Source organism: Tamandua tetradactyla, chromosome 15, assembly GCF_023851605.1.
Source record: "Tamandua tetradactyla isolate mTamTet1 chromosome 15, mTamTet1.pri, whole genome shotgun sequence".
In the NCBI taxonomy this organism is placed as follows: Eukaryota; Metazoa; Chordata; class Mammalia; order Pilosa; family Myrmecophagidae; genus Tamandua; species Tamandua tetradactyla.
The window spans coordinates 66,398,098-66,411,145 of NC_135341.1; the positions used below are offsets into that span (position 1 = coordinate 66,398,098).

The 13,048-nt window shown below is 36.8% G+C and overlaps 1 pseudogene; it reads left to right on the forward strand.

Moving 5' to 3' along the window:
• The first annotated feature begins 5,155 nt into the window (after positions 1-5,155).
• Positions 5,156-12,745, forward strand: LOC143656850 (beta-glucuronidase pseudogene; annotated as a pseudogene).
• Positions 12,746-13,048: the final 303 nt, after the last annotated feature.

Below are 13,048 nucleotides of genomic sequence, written 5' to 3' on the forward strand. Positions count from 1 at the left end.
AACATGCTAATTGCCTGCATTCTCAGCTGAAGAGAAACCAGAGGAACGAGGGAAATTCGATTTTGTCTTTTTCCGCAGAATCACTGATATTTTGCACATTTATTAATTATTGTCTCTTATAATTTTGACCTCACAGGTGGGGGAAAAAGTCTTGAAGGAACGTTTACATTTCTTGAACTGCATTCAGCATGTACATTTGTTTTTATTTTGATTATGTATTTTGTTCTGTTCCTTGAAGTGTTTCTTGTGGAGACACTAAGATTCTTTCTGATTTGGTACTTCAAATATATTCTTGAATGAAGGAAAGCACAGAATTCTTAAACTGCTGTAAACTAGATTTCTGACCTGAAAATCATATGCTATTCATAACACTCTCAGGGCATAGGGTTTATGTAATAGAAGTACTGGTTGTAAAGTCCCTTTAAAATTCGATCCCTGGACCATGTACCCCCATCCCCCATCCCCTTTATCGACATAGAATAAAAAACAACAAATGCCAGAAGCCTGCAGTTTATAATGCATTCCCAGTAGGGTGTTATCTTGTGAATTGCCATTATGAAATCTCAAGATTTTAAAGGAGAACATTAATGGTTTGTACTTTTTCTCCCCAGAGGAAATGCAATACAGTGTTTCATTTATCTTCAATTGTTTCTTTTCTTGGAAAAAATAATATTCTGAACATACATGATTTGTATTAAGAAATTTTCCAATTGGTAACCCCAAGCCATCCTTCATGGCCTTAATATTTATTTGATTTTTTGTTTCTATTGAGAAACTTTCTGCAGTTAATTTGAAAAAATAGGAGATCCATTTATTACAGAATTTGGCAACAGAATCTAGTTCTACATTGGGATTGTATTTAGATGAAACTATTGGATTTCATTGATTGGGAATAATTGTTTTATTTTTTATTAAGCATGTAGTTTCGTGTCTACATGAAGCTTTGTATCTCATAATGCTGGCAAGCAACAAAATAAGTGCTCCCATTTATTCATCATATACCACAAGCCCAGCAGGGAGGCACTATTTAAATATTGTTTCCTTTAATTCTCACAGCAATTCTATAGGGAAGCATTGTTATTCCCATTTTAGAGATGAAGGTAGTGAGTTTTTGTTTTGTTTTTTTTTTCCTGTTATTTTTTAAAATTTTTGTTATGATAACATATATACCATACAAAATTTCCTGTTTTATCTACTTTCATGTGTACAATTCAGTGATACTAATTCTCCTCATAATATTGTGTTAGCAACCCTACCACCAACCTTTACCAAAAGTTTTCATAACGCCAAACAGAAACGTTAGGCTATTAAGCACTTACTTTTCGATCCTTACCCACAGGACCTGATAAACTGTAATCTACTTTCTGTCTCTAGATGTTTCCTGATTCTAGATATTTCATATCAGTGAGATCATATACTATTTGTCCTTGTGTGTCTGGCTTATCTCACCCAACTTTGTGTCTTCAAGGTCCATCCATGTTACTGTATGTATCAGAACTTCATTCCTTTGCTAAAGCTGCAGGAATACAATATGCCAGAGATGGGTTGGCTTTTACAATGGGGATTTATTAGTTTACAAGTTTGCAGTTCTAAGGCTGTGAAAAATGTCTAACTCAATGCAGCAGCAGGAGGACACCTGGACTCTGAAGGCCAGTTACTGATGAGCTCAGGCTCCAATGTCATAGGAAAGAACATGGCAGCATTTGCTGGTTCTTCTCTCCCAGGTTTCACTGCTTTCTGCTTGTGGCTGTTTAGTCTCTCAGCTTCTGTGGGTGCTTCTCTTAATTCCATCTCATAGCCTCTTTAGGAAGGGTGTTTTTCTGTCTTCTGTGTCCTTTATCCTTTTATAAAGAACTTCGGTAAAAAGATTTAGACCCACCTTATTCGAGGTGGGTCACATCTCAACTGAAATATGCTAATCAAAATGTCCCATATACAATAGGTCTATACTCGCAGGAATGGATTCAAAGAATATGATATTTTCTGGGGTACATAACTTCAAACTACTATATGTATATGTATTGTATATGTGTATACATATATACATACACACAATATTTTGTTTATCTATTCATCTTTTGATGGGCACTTGGTTGCTTCTATAATTTGGCTATTGTGAATAATGCTGCTATGAACATTTGGTATAAAAAAAATATCTGTTTGGATTCCTGTTTTCAGTACATTTGGGTATATACCTAGACGTGGAATTGCTTTTTGAAGAACCACGAAACTGTTTCCACAGAGGCCTCACCATGTGACATTCCCTCCAACAATGTGCAAGAATTCCTATTTCTCCACATCTTCACCAATACTTGTTATTTTCTATTTTTAAATAAATTCTTAGAGTGTGAGAAGTTGTGTCTCACTGTAGTTATGGTTTTGATATACATTTCCCTAATAGCCAAGGATGTTGAATGTCTCTGTATGTACTAATTGACTATTTCAGTATGTTCTTTGTAGAAATGTCTAATTTTTTGTCCATTTTAATTGGACTGTTTGTTGTTTAATTGTAAGAGGTTTTATTGTATATTCAGCCATTATCAAATATGTGATTTCCAAGTATTTTCTCCCATTCTGTTGGTTATCTTTTCACTTTCTTAATAATGTCCTCTGATGCACACAAGTTTTAAGTTTTGATCAAATCAAATTTATCTTTTTTCTTCTTTTCCTGCCCATGCTTTTGGTGTTATATCTAAGAATCCATTGCCTAACACAAAATACTGAAAATTTTCTATTATATTTTCTTCTAGGAGTTTCATGGTTTTAGCTCTTATATTTAAGGCATTGATCCATTTTGAGTTAATTTTTATACATGGTGTGATGTAGGGGTCTACTTTTGTCCTTTTACATATGGATATGTGTGTATGTAATATGGAAATCCAGTTTTTCCATAGAAGACTAGTTTTTTCCCATTGTGAGGTGTTGGCATTGTTGTTGAAAATCAGTTGTCCATAAATGCGTGGGTTTTTCTTTGGACTTTCAATTCTATTCCATTGATCTATTAATCTGTCCCTATGCCAGTATGACACCATTTGATTACTGTCACTTACTAGTCAATTTTGAAATTGGGAAGTGTGAGTTCTCTTTGTTGTTCTTTTTTGAGATGACTTGACTCTTCAGGGCCCCTTACTATTCCATATGAATTGGGTGATTGGCTTTTCCATTTCTGCAAAAGAAGCTGCCAGAATTTTTATCAGGATTATGTAAATTGCTTTAATCCATGAGCACAGGATGTCTTTCCATTTATTTCAGTTTTCTTTCATGTCTTGCATGTTTTATAGTCTTCTGTGTACAAATCTTTTACATCCCTGGTCAATATGTTCCTAAATATTTTATTCTTTTAGTTGCTATTGTTAATGGATTTGGTTTTTTTTTATTTACTTTTCAGATTGTTCATGTATAGAAACACAAATGGTATTTAAGTGTTGATCTTGCGTTCCTTAACTTAATGGAATGTGTTAACTTGGGTAGGTTTCTCTTGTGTATTCTTTGGGATTTTCTATTCATACAATCCTGTCATATTTACATAGATATAGTTTTACTTCTTCCTTTCCAATATTGAAGCTTTTATTGTTTTTCCTTGCCTAATTTCCCTGGCTAGAACTTCCAGTACAATATTAAATAGCAATGGTGAAAGCAAACATGCTAATCTGGTTTATAGGGAAAAAGCGTTCATTCTTTCAGCATTGAGTAGATGTTAGTTGTGGATTTTTCAGATATAACCTTATCATGTTGAGAAGATCCCCTTTTGTGTACCTAATTTTCTGAGTGTTTGTATCAAGAAAGGGTGCTATTTTTTTGTCACGTGCCTTTTATATATCAATTGGCATAATCATATGGTTTTTTTCCTTCATTCCATTAATATGGTATATTACATTGATGATTTTTCTTAGGTTGAAACACCCTTGCATTTCTAAGATAGATTCCACTTATCATGGTGTATAATTCTTTTAATGTACTGTTGCATTCAGTTTGCTAGTATTTTGTTGAGGGTTTTACATCTACATTCAGAAGGGATATTGGTCTATTACTTTCTTTTCTTGTGATGTCTTTATGTGGCTTTAGGAACAGAATAAGGCTGGCCTCATAGTATGAGTTAATACATATTCTCTCCTCTTCAATTTTTTGGACAAGTTTGAGAAGGGTTGGTTTTAATTTTTTTTTTTTTAAGTGTTTCACCAGAGAAGCTGTCTGGTCCAGGCCTTTTCCTTGTTTAGAGTTTTGGTCTGCTGAAATTTACTATTTCTTCTTGAGTCAGTTTAAATAATTTGGGTGTTTCTGGGAATTTATCCTCTTCATCTACATTATTTAATGTGTTGATGTACAATTGCTGATGGTATCCTCTTATAATCCATTTTATTTCTGTTAGGTTGATAGCAATGTGCCCACTTTTATTTCTGATTTTAGTTATTTGTGTCTTATCTTGTTTCTTTTTGTCTAAAGCTTTGTCAATTTTATTGATCTCTGCAGAGAACCATCTTTCTGATTCGCTAATTCTTTAAATTTTTTTCAGTTTTCTACTTCAGTTTTTATTTTTTATTTTTTCTAATTTTCTTCTAATTTTTATTATTTTTTTTTCCTTTTGCTCACTTGGCTTTAGTTTGCTCTTCTTTTTCTGGTTTTTCCAGGTGTAAAATTAGGTTATGTATTGAAGATCTCTCTCTTTTTAATGTAAGTATTTACAGCTATAAATGTCCCTCTGAATACTGTCTTTTCATTTATCTTAAGGTATTTTCAATTTGCCTTGTGATTTATTTTTTCGACCCATTGGTTAAGATGGCTAATTTCCACATATTTGTTAATTTTCCAGTTTTCCTTTGTTATTGATTTCTAACTTGATTCCATTTTGGACTAAGAATGGAGAATTGGAGGGGAAAAAAATCAAAGCAAAATGTTGGACATGTGGTCTAAATGCACTATCAAGCTAAAGAAGCCAATCAGTGAGGTTGAAATCCATGTACAAGGAAATGGGATGGAATAAGGAATGGCCAGATGGCAATAGTCAGAGGTAAAAGACTGAGGCCAAAGTCTGCACCAATCCCTCCCAGGCAAGCAGTACACCATTGCAGCAACATCTCATGTGCATCAACTGTGAGCTTAAGTGGGTGAAAGAGAGTGTGATTTTACTTTTAAGGCTTCTAAATAGGATTACAACATGGAATTTTTACTTCTAGAGGAGTGCCCCCCTCTAGCACACTTTGAGGAAAGCTCTAAGGACTCTGTTGTCCATATAGTAGAAAAAATCATGGACGTTAGTAATGGAGTAAGACCTAGGGCCCTCATATCAGGAAGCAATAAACTTGTCATGGGACCATTACAAGAACAAAGGTCTAAAATAGAAGTGGAATTCTGAAAGAAGAGTATAGTCTACCCACTGCAATTAGTGAAGTAGGTCACTTGAAGTTACAGCAAGAAGGCTAAGGATACAGAATATCTAGCGATAATAAACCTCAAGTCAAGGTTGGATTGGATTGCCTGTAGGAGTAGAGACTCCAAACCACAAAATAAAATCTGAGATTACTTTGTGCTTAAGACATATTTTCAGTGAGGGTCTGGGATTTCTACTGCCCTGCATTCCTCCTTCTGAAAGCCAGTTCATTTTGTGATCATTGTGAGACCACATTTAGCATATAGCTTCCTCAAATGACCAGAAGTGTAAATCACTCTATCATAGAATATGTGTACCCAAAATTTGAAGACCCATCAATCATTGTGAACAGGTTTCTCTGAAATATGGACTCCTTTAAATATGTGACTGTTGGCCAGAACTCCCTCCCAATTTTTGAAAAGCTAAATATAATGGAAAGTATTTTGCTTTGTCAGGGCCACTTCTTCATTGCTGACTCCCTTTCACATGTTTGCTATTATATCACTATAGAAGGTCATTTCCAAACTTTTTTCCATATTCTTTTTATTACTATAATAAAATTAAAAAGGGGGAAAGAATATTAAATTTTGAAAACAAACCCCAAATGATTGGATTGGAAATCACCAATATCACATCTTAAGGTCAAAAATTGAACCAACTTTATAATAATAGAGAAGCAGTTGTTCCCATAATCAATTAATTATTAGAAATTAAATGGGATCATTTAATTTCATTTGGGTCCATAGCTATTTCTCTTTACTTTAAATACAGTGGTTCTGTAATGCCCAGTTAAATCAGAACATTTGATAATTTGATGACATTTTTAAGATCAAGGAAAGAACAGTAAACCTTTAATAATTGGTAAGTTAAGCTTAGTTGTCCCAGGATTACTTCAGTGTTTTAATAATCTTATTTTGAAAATATTATTCTACCTTGCTGTACTGGGTATTTTCCGCTTGCCTCGCACATATACTCTCTACCTTTCCCACCCTGCTGTTTTCCCTGAGAGGCTGTCCTGCTTGGATTCTGTCATTTGGACTTCCTTATTTATTGGTCTTCTGGTTGAATTGGGCAAATATGGAATGCAGCAGATCAGAGGGAGGAGAAAAGAGAGATTGGAGTGTTTATTCTTCCAGCTCTCCATATGGTATCATTGTGGGCTGTGTGTGCCCATGACTGAAGGTCTTAAGTACCTTTCTTTGCACAGCCCTCTCTGCCTTTGGGTTCCAGGAATCACTCCTTCCACTCACTTCTTCAGGCCTTCAGGTCTTTATCTGACCCTGTCTCCCTACATTTGCTCGTGGAATGTAGAGAAGGGTAAGCATGTGCAGTCCATCCTCAGAAAGAATGGCCCTCCAATTAACCAATCACAAACAGGATCCAGATGATGGAACACATTTTTTTTGCTTTTTTTCATAAGATTACTTTCATACAGAGATGGTATCAGGTGGGCTCCAGGATCCCCATTTACCCTTGGCTCTCTTTCCTTTCCTTACTCTCTGCCCTAACCCCAGGATTCTCTCCATTCAGGTAGTATCTTGTTAGGTGAAATCAGTGGGCATTCTTGACCCTAGCACAGCAGTTGTGACACTTCCTGATCCTGCAATTGAATTGGTCTGAGCCCCAGCATTTGGAGAGGCATGGTGGGTGCACAAACCCTTGGAAAATGTAGAGCTGCCCCTCCAGCACACTCAGAGAGCAAGGCATAGATCAACAGGTGACTCTCAAACCTTGGAGTTTGCCCTGCTGAGTTTCAGACTTGCTTAGGACCTATGGCCCCTGTTTTCTTTCCAATTTCTACCCTCTGAAATGAGAATGTCTATCATATGGCAAAATACAATACCATTGTGTTTTGGAAGCAGACAACTTGTTTTATAGGTTTTACAGGTACAAATGAGAGGAACTCTGCCACAAGGCAGACCATGCTCATAACTGACTTTAATTAGATTTTGGATTTAGAGTTTTTCTAAAATGGCTTAAGGCTTTTGGGGTGTTGTTTTGGAATGTATGAATTTTGCATGTGGGAAGAATGTCTTTTGGGGAGTAGAGAGCAGACTGTTGGGGATTGAATCGTGACCTCACGAAAAGGCATGTTCAAGTCTTAACCTCTGATCCTGTGTGTATGAATCCATTTGCAAAAAGGATCTATAAAGATGACTAGCTAAGGTGTGGCCAAACTGAACATGGATGAACATTAACCCAATATGGCTGAAATCCTTATATACAAAGGAAATCGGACACCACAGAAAAAGCTGTGGGGAAGAGCCAGATATTGGAAATCAGTGGAACCTGGAAGAGAAAGGCGAGACCGTCTTCATGTTATAGAAAAGCCATAAGCGTAAGAATTTCCAGTTTCTATCAACCCTGGGAAGAAAAGAACCTTCTACTTTTTGAAACTGTGAACCAATGAATTCTTAATGTTTAAGCCACCCATTTTGTGGTATTTGTCATGGCAAGCTGAAAAGCTAAGGCACTTGCTCTAGACTCTTAGTTTTCATTACAGATTGAAAGAAAGTTGAAGAAGATGATGGAAATTTAATAGCGCTAAATAAGATGATGGAAATTTAATAGAGCTAAATTGAGAAGGGCTGAAGCCAATATGTATACTGAAATATTTATGAGGAACTGGGAGTGAACAATAAAAGAAAATATTCAAAGAAATATTTTAAACGTTACTGCTTATGTGCAGCAACTATCTAAGAAGACCTAAATCTGTTAGACCCATCTTTTTAGAAATTGCCATAATATTTTGCTTGAGCCCTGCCAATCTGCTGTGTAACTGACTATGAACTGTTACCACTGTTCACTTTAATTTATCTATGATAAATAAGCACTAATAGCAGACCACATCATTTAAGTAATTGACATACTTCATCACCTCCTCTAATCAGTTTCTCCCACCCCTCATATTATCAGCACGGCTGACAGGAAGCAAAATTAAATGCTTCATCTCTTCCTTATAATCTGCCCACCATCTGGTAGCTTATCAAAGCCCTGATGTCTGTGTTTTGGCCAGGTTGTTACTTGCCTTTGATTTTAGCAGATTGGGAAAAAATATATGAAGTTTAAATTAATGTCCTAATAATTCTTGTTATATATGAACATTTGTGTTACATGATTTTTTAAAAAATGAACCCATTCAAATAAAAGTTTCAATGATTCAAGTTTGACTTCTTAGTTATAACTAAGTCAGTGCTAGGCCACAAATTAAAACGTTTATTGAATGTTTAAAAAGCATCAACAGGGCGGGCCATGGTGGCTCAGCAGGCAGAGTTCTCACCTGCCATGCTGGACCCCTGGGTTTGATTCCCGGTGCCTGTGCCCATGCAGGGGAAAAAAAAAACAACAACGACAAGCAAACATTAAAGCCATAAGAGATCTTGAGGACTGATAATTGTCTTCAAGTCGTTATTGTTATTGTTATTGTTTTATTGAAAACAATACTACTGGTAGAATTTTTTTCCTAGTGAGGTTATTTATTTGCTTTTGTGGAATGGGTTGTACTTTAGTGGAGTATTAGTCTGTTTTAGTCTTTGTCAAGCTGACAGGGACATTATGGAGTCATATGACAATAAATGAAAGGGAAAGATAAATATATCAACATCCACAGCAAAATTTTGAATTGGCAGATGTTGCCAGAAATATACTTAATATAGATGCTAGAAGGATTTCCATTAATGTTAGCAATGGTCTACATTTGTTCACTATTACTAACATTATTTTAAATTATTCTGAGAGTGCTAACAGCTTTAATTTAAAAAGAAAAAATAAGAAATATAAATATTCATGTGAAAGAACACAACTTTGAAGATATGATAGCCAAAGCACTGCTAAGAACATTACAAATTCAATAAAATGATTGATTCTAAAACAAAGATCGAAAAATCGGTAATTTTCTCATACACCACCTCCAAACAGGCTCAATTATATTTTGGTGTAGTAGGGTCAGTTCTAGTTCTAGCGGGGACCTTTCTTCTGACATGACTGGAAAAGTCCACCAGATTTTACGGGTTCTCCAAGGTCTGGACCTATTGGCAGGAGTTTAGCTCTTCCATATTTAGTTGTCACATCAGTATACCATCCTTGTCACTGCCAAGAAACTGAGGCACAGAGAGATTTGTTTATACAGAAAGAAATGCAAAGACTGTCATTCGAAATTTGGCCTTTTGATGACATAATGTATGCCTTTACTATTACTTTGTAATTGGTGGGGAGCTCTTGTCCTGTAATTAAACAAACTAAATGCCAATCTGACTTTTTACCTTAAGGAATTTAATTTGCAATAATTGAAGAACATCTTTCCTTGTTCTACATTTTAATCAACTCACATTTGTCTATAACATCATAAGTAAGGTTTAGCAAAGAAGATTGCTCATTTTAAAACAGTTCTCTGGCAGTGTTCTACCGTATGTGCCTTCATTTTGAATATGTGTACATGTGCGTGTTTGTATATGGACATGTGTGCATGAATGTATTTTTCCTACTCTAATTAAAGTCTGCTGATCTAATTTCTTCTAATTGCCAAATACTGCAGTAGTATCTTTGTACAAGCCTAAGTAAATTGCTCTCTCGATCCCTATATTCATTTAAGTTACATGCACACTAAAAAAAAAAAATGAATGGGTATGTATATTACTTGCTGATGATAAATGAAGGAGCAAAAATGCTACATATTCCTTGGATGTTTAGAAAATGTAGGCTTTCACTCAAGTGAAAAGTATAAATTAATGTCATTTTTCTGGAACCTATATTACATTATTTGAAAATAGTCTCTAATAACCAAAGCTATTTCATATATTGTGCTTTGCTACTTGTCGAAAGATTTTTTTTAAGTTTTGCTTGGAGGTAACTAGTTTTACTGAAGTTATATTTATTCAGAGGGTTTCCAGTAAATCATAGTGAATATAATCATAAAAGATGAGCTAAAGGATAATGATGTAATGAACAATCGGGATGGAACTCAAAACAGCCAGTCAATCTCACTTTTTTCCAGATGTTTTATTGCCACCAAAAAAATAGTTACTCATGGAGCTTGATGTGACTTTAGAGAGAAGATCCTTGAGTTTGCAAGTTCTGCCTGAAACGTGTATTTCCCGCATGACTTTTACAAGTGTTTTTATTACATTCCATTAGACAGAGGCAAGGATATTAGGAGACACTTGAGGAAAATCTGGACAGCCAAGGAGATAAGACTGTAGAGTCTTCAGGTTTGATAATTGTGGTAGTTTGCAAGCCAATAAAGAACAAAAATTTAAAAAAATAAAGAAGTCGGGCACCTATAATCCTGATTTTGTGCTTGCTGAGCTCACTGACAAAAAGTTTAAGATATTATGGGATCCCCTCTCTGAAAGTCTCAGAAATGAGCTCATAGATCATCAGAATAGTTCATGTAACTACCCTCAACATCTAGACTTCTTTCCTTTGAGTTTAGTTTAAGTGTGAAAATGAAAGCGCATGGATATGTTTACTTTTAGAACTTGTTTGAAAGCATCATAAAAAATAAAAAGCATATTCATTCCATTATGCTATTGTATAACAAAATTCTGATGTCAGTCCTTAAGAATTAACTTATAATGGTATTAATCAACATTTATTGATTGCTTTATGCTGAACTCTGAGTTAGCAGTTTCATTTGAATTATTTTACTTACTCATCACAACCACTCTGAGAGTTAGGGTCTACCTCTATTTTAAAGATGAGAAAAATAATTCCAGGGAAATTCCAAGGCCAGTGGGCAATAAATAATAGAACCAGGATTTGAATCCAGCCCATTTGACCTTGGAGCAAGAGTTCATTTTTCTCTATAGTTCACCAACTCTTTAATCAGGTTGCTGCCCTCAAGCAGAAAAGGACACAATCCTAGGTGGCTGGGCACTCACCTTCACCAAAATGCTGCTGCCCTACTCACCAGCTCCTTTGGGACTTCAGACTGGCACTGCAGGGAGGGATGCTGTACCACTAGAAAAGCCCTTTGCAAGAGCACATGAAGCCCCATGGCCTCTGGAGCTTCCCAACAGACTTGGACAACTGGCTCCAGAGCTTCGAGCAGTGGTGGTATGGGAGGCTGCTGTGGGAGTTGAGCCCCACCCTGCATTTGCCAGCCCCCTCCAGCTTCAGCAATGTACACAAAACCTGGACCCAAGATAAGTGCTGAGAATTAGCAGCACCCATTACCATGCCATTGTGTCGGCGAATGGAGTCCATGTGGCAAAGCATGAGGGGGTCACCTCCCTTTGTGGCAGATATCAGCATGCTGGTCCAGACTGTGCTCCTTTTGTCTTGCCACAACTTTGTCACCATCAACAGTGCCATCACCATCTGAGTTAATATCCTCTATAATACAGATACCTCCAGATACCCCAAGGGCTTCGTACAGAACACAAACTTTGACTTCTTCATCTTGTGGGACTGTACTGGCGGGGACTCCTCTATACCATGCTCACCACCTATTTTGATGAAATAACCATCACTATAGTCATGGACCAAGACACTGGATTGGTGAATTACAGGACTTTTGTCCAGGCCAGCACTGCCCTGGAAGTCTAGTATGAGAAGACTTCTTCTGGATGAGAAGAGCTAAGTCTGGCCCAGGGGATGGTAGCACAGGGCCAGTTGCAGGTGCCCAGTGCTCACGTCTGGTGGCTGTACCTGATGCAGGAACACCAACAGCAGAGGCAGCTGCTGAGCCTGTGTCTCATTTCTACTTGCTCCCAGAAGGGATTTGCACTGTAGCTGTCACAGAAAGACAATTCTTCATCAATGGAAAACCTTTCTGTTTCCACAGGGTCAATAAACATGAGGATGCAGACATCTGAGGGAAAGACCTTAACTGGCCCTTGCTGGTGAAAGACTTCACCCTGCTTCACTGGCATGGTGCTGACGCCTTCTTCATCAGCCACTACCCTTATGTACAGGGGGTGGTACAGCTGTGCAACCACGACTGGATGGTGGGAATCTACTAGAGCCAGTCCTGGTGCCACTATCTTGCCATCTGAGAGCTATGGCAACCCATCTTTCTTTGTGCCACTGCCTGGAGGTGATGGATTTGCTGTTGGTATAGGGATAAGAATTGCCTACCTGTTGTGATGCAGTCTGTGGCCAAAGAGCCTACTTCCCACCTGAAATCCTTGGTTACTATTTCAAGACAACGATTGCCTACATGGGAGCCTTGGACTCCTCCCAGCAGTGATCTTTGTGACCAACTCCAACTATGCAGCAGACCTAGGGGCCATATGTGACATGATTTGTGTGAATTGTTACTACTTATGGTATCATGACCACGGACAGGTACATAGAGGTGATTCACCTGGAAAGTCTTCACTTCTGTCTAGGGAGGATTTGGCATACTGGAGCCCCTTAAATTTCATGGTTATTTAACTTCTTCAGCTGGCTAGACCTAGTTTTGGAGAATCACAACATTCAGTTTTGATACTTCCTAAGTAAGTGCTGCAGAAATGTTAAGTTTTCTTTTTACAGGGGCTAAACAAATCTTGCATAGAAAAAAAAAACAACAAAGCAAACTTCATTTAAGCCAAGAATTTGTAAAAGAGATTATATGTATAAAGGAAATGAAAAGTTTGGAGAGTTTTAAAATATATATATAATAAAAATAGGACCAGAACGAAAACCCTAAAGGTGCACCTAGAGTCTTACTTTTTAAAGGAGCATGTTAATACGGAA